Here is an 8,615-nt window from a genome sequence, read left to right on the forward strand (position 1 = left end):
ATTGTTTAAACCCTTGATTGGTGTTGGTCTTAAGGACCCAGGGTGCCAGGTCTGAAGATTCTTTTTTGGTGAGATTATATACTCAGAAAACCGGGTGTTGGCTTCTTCTCAGGACTCTTTTCCACTTCATTGTTTAAGCTAATTTGAAGGATAACATCTCATTAGCACTTTGTTTAGTAACATATGAAGATGACATCCTATTAACAAAGAAGCCAGTCCATTTTGAATCTTCAAAATGGCTTTCATGTTAGCCCCAAGGCTGATTCATCAGGGCAGAGTTTCTCAAATATGAGTCCCAACATGCCACCCAAGCTAACATTTTTTTTTTCTTAGTCTCCATGACTCTCCCTGGTAAATGGACAAAACAAATGGATGTGGAAAACGCCAACTGTAAACTAATCAATATTCAGCACTGGAGTTTGGAGGGATGCTCTTTTGGCAAAACAGAATAATATGATCAAGACATTTTTAGTCAGAAGCCAATCCAGTTAAGCTCACCCTCATTCTACTCAAGATCTTGGTCTGTCCAACTGGTCGGGATGTGTGAAAGACTCAACAATGGAATCTCTTCTTACTCTCACCCAAAGTACTGAAAGTGGCCATTGCCTTATAAATATCATTCCCTTTGTCTAACATTTTGTATCCCTTGTCTTATTGCAGGTCAAATATAAACCGCCTCTTTATGAAGCTTTTCTTTGATCTTCCTATTTACAGATTACTACTTCTTCCTCTGAATTACCAGTGGACTTTGACACAATCTTTATTATGACTGTATTTATACGAAGTCGTGTATTTACTTTATTTGTGCTTCTCAGTTGTTGATAATCTGGCCTTGTAACAAACTTGTTTCAGATTTGCTTCTCATTTTTGTTTACTGTGGGTTTTTTTGAGTGCAGAATGATGATCAGCACCCACGCTTATCACATTAGCAGCTGTACACAGTTTAGCTTCATACTCCTAACACAGGACCTGCCAGCACAATTTCTATACCACCTTCTATAATTCATTTAGCTCAGCTCATGAAAGAGAAACAACTGAAGTGTATCTCTAGGCCCTTTTCTCAGATCTGAAGAAAATCAAGAACATTCAGGAACCTGGAACAGCTCTGATACAAACTCCTCCTTAACATGTGATAGATTGGCGATAGCCTTTATTTCAAAGGACACATCCGAATGCATCCAGCCTGACAAGCAGCACACTTGACCTGTGTTTTATGCCTTCACAACATATGCAAGTTACTTATAATGCTGAATTGCCAGTCTTGTGTGTTTGAAGATCCCATTATGCCCTCCATATGACCCAACAGCACCTCATTTAAATCATAAGCATATTTGTATTTATCATCACAGAGGCTTCCACTGTAGCTTGTTAACTCTCCTGCTTAGAAGTATTAAATGGATTTGCATTGCCCTGAGAGTAAGATCCATCCTCCTTAGCCCAGCCTACCCAGCACTTGTAAAACCTGGGTGCTCCCTATTTTACTAAGTCTAAATCTTGCCCTTTCTCTCAGCCTCACATCCTCCATTTGCACAGGGCTCTACTGGGCTCTTGAGTATGTCAAGCTTCCCTTCCCTCATTACTTTGCATGTGCAGCTGCTTGTCTGTCTCCCCTTTCCCTGCCTTCTCCCACTCCACCTACAGCTCCTGTCCTCATCTTTTGTGTCTCAGCATAAGAGGGATCCTGAAGAGTGGCTTTCCTCCATCACCCTGTTTGAAAAAAGATTCCATTCTCAGAGTCTGTTTTTCTGCCTTCATAGAACTTATCTCAGTTTATAATGATTTTATTTGTTTCTTCACTGTGCCTTTGCCACAGCACTGTGAGTTCCATAAAGGCAAAAAGCATGTATATCTTCCTCGCTATTGTATCCCCAGCACTGAGCACATGGCTGACATATAATAAGAGTTCCATAAATGTATTTTGAAAAATTAATGAATAGAAACTGCAGTATTTTTTATAAATGGAAATTGCTAAATGTGTTCAAATTATAGTTACTGTCTGAAGGGACAGAATTCTGAAATCTTGACGTACCCAAGATTTTTGAGAATTGGCCAGGGTACAGAGTTTAAAGAGAAAAAAAAAAAATAATAATAATAAGACCCATGCTTACCTTTCAGCTACCCATTTGTGAAATAAGAGCAAAATCATTAAGGAAGCCACTTATTAGCATGGCACAAGCTGAGTCAATTATTTCAAAATAATGTTTGATTGTATGTAGGCATGTTTTAAAAAGCTTTTCCCATGAAAAAAAGGGCACCACTTTTCACTGTCAGCACAACAGAGTACTGTTGCAAAACTAGACTCGGAGGGGGGCAGAGGCAGGACATCACCCAAGCCAGCATTCACAGAATTGTCTCCAGCAGACTGCCTTCTTATTAAATTCACAATGTGTAGCAAATTAGTGAATACCTGTGCAGTTCCCAATCTCCAAATGTCAAATAGCGAAGCTAGGTCTGTCATTTGTGAATAAGGCCACCACATGAATTCTTTTTTCTTTGGGATGAAGCATTAACTTGCACATGCTATTTAACTGAGTGCTGAATTAATAGGTGTTGCAGCATGCAATTTTAGCTCAATGAGTAAATACAGATTTTGGCTGGTGCTGGATTTATAGAGGGAGTTACTAGGTTTATTACTGTGGCATGATGTAAGCTAGGGCAACTGGGCACCTTCAGACTGCTTTAGTGCAACCAACTAAAAACTAAGTGTTCACTTTGTAGGCACTTGAACAATGACAATTATGTAGTCCATTGCCTGGTTTTCTTGTGACAGAGGTAGAAATAGTCATGTGATTGCTTATGGTGACTGGATACTTTGCTGCTAAATGGTTGAACAATTCCCTGGTCTCCCAGTCTTGAAATAGAAAAATGATTGCAGCTGCAGTAGCACCTCCTTACCACCAGAGGATGGAATATTAAAAATTGGCGAGGAGAAAGACGGGAAATACAAGGAAGGATTTTCCAGTTAAGATTCTAAGCCAAGATCTAGAATCACAAACCTTGAACATTTCCCTTAAATGTCTATGCCTTGACTTCTTCATTTTTAAAATGAAAACTGTAAGAGTATCAACCTCATAAAATGTGAAATGAGATGATATATACAATACCTGATTACCTGCCACATACAGAATAGGAAATGAATAAAAGTAGCAATTATTTCTGATCAGGTTAAGGATCTTTGTGCAGACCAAACTGTTGTTCGGATGATGATGTCAATCTTGGATTGAGATAAAACTATAAAATAAAATAAACAGGGGTGCCTGAGTGGCTCAGTGGGTTAAAGCCTCTGCCTTCAGCTCAGGTCATGATACCAGAGTCCTGGGATCGAGCCCCGCATCGGGCTCTCTGATCCGCAGGGAGCCTGCTTCCTCCTCTCTCTCTGCCTGCCTCTCTGCCTAGTTGTGATTTCTCTCTGTCAAATAAATAAAATATTAAAAAAATAAATAAACACAGGATAAAATAAACACAGTATCTTTTTTGTGTGTTTTAGATTTTTTTTATGTCCATAAATGTAGCACACTCTATTCTTCTAAGGGTTGGATTATATTCATCATTCCCATTAAAGATCCAGTCAACCTGTTTCTATCTCTCAAGGGCTTGGCAGTTGATGATTATAAGGTTGAACAGTTTCTATTACTTCTATATTTGATTATGTGGCTATGTTGGACTTCTGAACACTTAGTGTTCAGCTGTATTAAATAGTAAAACATAAATAAATAAAAAATTAGAGTAACATAATTCAGCTCAGTTCTCCCATGGTTTATTTCCTCTATCCTTGTCTTAGTTTTATCTCACCAACTAAATGACTTAAGTTAATTTAAATCCATTCCTCCTCTCCAACCAGGGAGTCACTCATATAGACAGATTGCATAGCAATGGAAGAATACTAGACCAAGAGGGAAGAGATCTGGCGTCTAGCCCTGCTTCTATGAATTCATTGCATGAGTTTGGACAAGTCACTCTGCCTCTCTGGATATCTTCTAAGATAATGAATTTAGATGAAAAGATCTCGAAGGTCCTTTGTAGCTGTCACATTCTATGATTTTCTATCAGAATCTTAATATCTTAGAGTGGAAAAGGACATGGAATGGGGTCTTGTCAAATCTACCTGCTGAATGAAATCCGCACTTTCATTTAAGCCATCTAATTTTTATTAAGATTACTTATAAAAATTTTAACAGGATGGAACAAAGACTGAAGTCAGTAGGTTATTAGTTGCCATGCATGGTGGTAGAAATCCATCACTTAAAATGAATAGTCCTATTGTATTTGAGACTAACTCTGAGAAATACAGAAAAAGTATATTTTTCATTGGTCCACCTCAAAAGAGCTTGCCAAGGGGAATGACCAATTTTCTTTAAATATAACATTTTGTAAAATAAGTCAAGTATTATACAACCCCTTTTAGACACTGTAATGCATACAGAAAAAAAAATTCGTCTCTGGAATACTCAGAATTATGACACTATAACTATAATAATGATCCCATGTGGAATATGGAAATGGTCTCTTGTCAGCTTTATCTATTCTGAAATCGATTCTCTTAGAACACTGTAATAAATGGATTCACATGTGACATCATTTTTTTTCTATGAAACTATCTCTAAATAATTTTGCTTCTTGGGATAATTCTTGGTCATTTACAATTCAATGCCATCAGACTTTGATTTAAATAGCAAAAAAGGACGAAAGAAAGAAAAAGAAAGAGAGAAAGAAAGAAGGAACTACACACTGACGGCTTAGCCCTTAACAAAGAGTATTTGGAAAGAGAATAGACCATAGTATCTTGGCCATTTGAGCATTAACTCCCATATTTTTCAACCCTTTGTTCCACTATGTCTTGGATGTGAAAGTGTCATGGTTTATTATAGTAATTATACACTTGCTTTTGTTCCTTTCCTCAGATGTACTTACTCTGGTCTGTCCTTGAGGTTAGCTTTTGGTGAAGTTATTTTTCTGCCTTTGTGTGACCCAGAAGTAGGAATTTACTTTAGAGATCTCACACTTATCTTATGACTACTGCAGTTGTGATAATATGTCATTAAGAGGGTCTAAGTCATTTTTTATAATAATGGTGACCAGAAGATTAATGACATTACTGACAACTAGCTTATCCAAATTGAGTTCAGCTACCAAAAATGAATGACTGTGGAGCACCTGGGTGGCTCAGTGGGTTAAGCCTCTGCCTTCAGCTCGGGTCATGATCACAGGGTCCTGGGATCGAGCCCTGCATCGGGCTCTCTGCTCAGCAGGGAGCCTGCTTCCTCCTCTCTCTCTGCCTGCCTCTCTCCCTACTTGTGATCTCTCTTGTGTGTGTGTGTCAAATAAATAAATAAAATCTTTTAAAAATGAATGACGGTTTGTTTCTATTGACATAATACATCCTGGAGACTATCACCCTAGATCCATTTCTTTCTTTCATCTACTAAATTAATATTTATTGAGTATTTACTACTTTCCAGACACCATTAGGTAAGATTCCATTGTGTTCACTGAGAACATAACAAGGAAAAACAAACAAAAAAGAACTGATAAACAAAATAATGCTTCAAATAAAATATAAAATAGTGAATTTGTAATTAACAAAAAATAAGAAATATTTAGTGCTAATGTTGGGTAGGAAATAATCAACTCTATTGATTGTGGAGTCTTCCAAAAAGGGGGGAGAGAAGAGATAATATTTCTGTGGGTTTTAAAGGGTTAGAAAGACATGACACTCCTAAAATTATAAAACTGTATAAGACTTCAGTTCTGCACAATGTATTCAAGGAAACAGGAGTAGATAGCATTTTTGGAGTGCATGTTGGTGGAGTGAATGCATGTGGGAAATCACAGGAGAGGGACCAGGACAAGGCAAAGGTGATGGCAAATGGTCTTTAATATTACACGGGGTCTTTATTGGGAAAGTGGGTTGTTCCAGCTTTTAAGTGAATGTCTCACTTAGGAAAACATTAGCTACAAGTAACTGAAGCTGTTTTTCAAAATGGTTTAAGTAATAAGAAAAGTTTATTGGCTCATATTTACTAAAGTACAGAACTGAGACTCTGTTCCTTGCATTTCTCTTGGCTTTGCTGTCTTTCATGTAATGGCTTATTTTTAGGCCACATACAATATGGGTATAGCATTCCACACATGATATCAGAAAGTCCAGAAGAAGAGATGGTTACTCCAAAAAAACTCCACAAGGGCTTTACCAGAAGTGCCTCTTCATGTCATTCCTTGTTTCTCATTGGCTTAAGTCAGATCACAGGCTCCATCCTGAACCAACAACTTTCAGGGAAGATTGGGGTATCCCTTGAACTAGCCAGAATCTATCCTGAAACCAAGAGCATGGTCACTTTACTTTATAGGACCATGTGTAGATAAGGATACACAAACAAAAACCTGTTCTGGGAAGAGCGGAGAGAAACACCTTGTGAGGGCAATGAACAATGAGTACCCATATCCACTTACATATTTTTCTTCCCACTTATGTATTTTCAAATGTAGATGACTCTGTTCCCCAAAACAAGAGTTTAGTAGACCATGTAGTTCTCACATCCAGATCTAACTCCAGGATATCAAGAGGTAAAGTCCTCCTTCTCAGGTAATATCATCTATTCATGATAGCGCGATGTTTCCAGAAGTTCCCAGGTGACTTCTTTGAAAACAATGACCAGATTGAGGAAGGAGAAATTAAGCACTAAGATGAGAAATAAATTAGAAATGGAAATAATTTTATTATAATCAAATGCATAAGTGTTTAATTTCATCCATATTTAGGATGTTCGTTTCATCATACCAGTTACTACTGTTAGTTAATATTGGGATCTCAAAATTGCATTACCACTTGTATAAGTCTACAAAAGGGCCTCACGAAAAGTATTTTGACATTTCCTCATCTAAAGCAGCCAGGATAGTACCCTTGAAGCCTCACTCCCATCTGAAGCTTTTCTTCCTGGATTAGACTCAGTAGTAATTTAACCAAAGTAAGAAGCCTAGTAAGACAAATGATTACACGCAGAAACATTTAGAATGACCTCCTGCTCTGAACTGTAATTCCACTTGCCAAAAATTCTAGGGAACTAATTCTGTGTTGTCAGAGAATTCTGTGTACCAGGGAGCCTAATTCTTAAATATTTCTTTTTAGACAAAGAACGGTAGGTTTGGAAATTCCCAATGGGTAGCTTTTTCTTTAACATTGACCTGCAATCTAATATCAAATTACATGAGTTTATTTGAAGGAAAAAAAAAAGACCTATTGGTTCAGTTTTAACTAAAGAAGAAGGAAAATAGGAGAAAAGAGATGGAAAACAAGATGGGTATTCTATGAGATAAACAATTTCATATTAATAGATTTTTTATTTATTTATACTTTTCTAGGTAGTATGATATAGACTCTAGCCAGATGACAGCCGAGATTGACTTTGAGGCACTGTAAAGTCCGGGTCTAGAATCCTCAACAAGTTGTTGGTGGGAAAAACCAGATCTGCAGATCAGTTGGCAACAAGAAGTTTGGTAGTTCCTAGAGGCCAAGTAGGTTGGGCTGCACAATCTGGATTCGTAGCCCAGGAAAAGGAAGCCATAGACCCCATAACCCAGGGATCTGAAGCCATGTGATCCACAACCCAGGAACTAGGAGCTTCTAGGTCCATAGCCCAGGCAGTAACTTCTGCTGGATCCACAGCCTAGAGACCCAAGGGTAAGCTGACTGGCAAGGATCACAGGGTATTGAGGTCCTCTGGTGGTAGGAGATTGTCTGGAAGGGGCTGGACACCATGTAGGACATCTTGGAAAGTGGTAGGATCACAGTAGGTCTCCTGACAGCCACTGGACAGGGAGGGGCCCAGCTGGCAGGTGCTGGGAGAGCAGAAATCAGTGCGGTAGACAAGGTTGCTGGGACAGGAAGAGCCACAGGAGCTTGGGTAGCTCAGGTAGCCCCCAAGGGAGTGGGAGGAGAAGTTTCCACAGTAGCAGCTGTAGGACATTTTGGCAGGAGATGTGAGTTCAGCTGAGTGACAGTGAAGAGATGCTCTGATATCCCCCCTTTCTCCCAGGCATGTGTGTGTGTGTGTGTGTGTGTGTGTGTGTGTATATATATATATATCCCCTCACTGTACTAGATATGATTCAGACCCTTACCATTCTTGTACATGTCTTGTCATGAAAATAACTAATTCACCTAGGCCATAATTATAACTGAACACATTCGTGTGTTCTTAACTGCTGTTTAATTATTCGAGTTTATAGAAGACACTCCTCTTCCCACTTTTTTTTTTTCTTTTTCTTCCTGGAACTAAGGTGTGGTTTGCCTTCAAAAGATATTTGTCATGAGGCACATAGTACCCTCGCTTCTTCATGAGCTTGACTATGGGGATTTTTGAGCATGAATGTCTTGTTACCAGCAATATACTGTTAACAGTCATCAGCATCTCCATCCCAAATATTTGTATGTATTTTATTGAACGTTTACCATGTATGCAACTTGAAAATTGTGTTATCATTTAATCCTTGCAACAACCTTATAAGAAAGGAATTATTACTAATATAATAACCCAGTGTATGCCTGTCTTCAAAGCCAACAGGAACATCATAGGTACGCCAACAGCTCAAGAAGCTTGTCCTTTCCACTCCCACAA

The 8,615-nt window shown here is 38.4% G+C and overlaps 1 pseudogene; it reads right to left on the minus strand.

Annotated features, from left to right (window-relative positions):
* Positions 1–7,341: 7,341 nt before the first annotated feature.
* On the minus strand, positions 7,342–7,964 carry LOC123940802 (annotated as a pseudogene).
* Between the last annotated feature and the right edge of the window lie 651 nt (positions 7,965–8,615).

Source organism: Meles meles, chromosome 4 (assembly GCF_922984935.1).
Source record: "Meles meles chromosome 4, mMelMel3.1 paternal haplotype, whole genome shotgun sequence".
NCBI classification, from domain to species: domain Eukaryota; kingdom Metazoa; phylum Chordata; class Mammalia; order Carnivora; family Mustelidae; genus Meles; species Meles meles.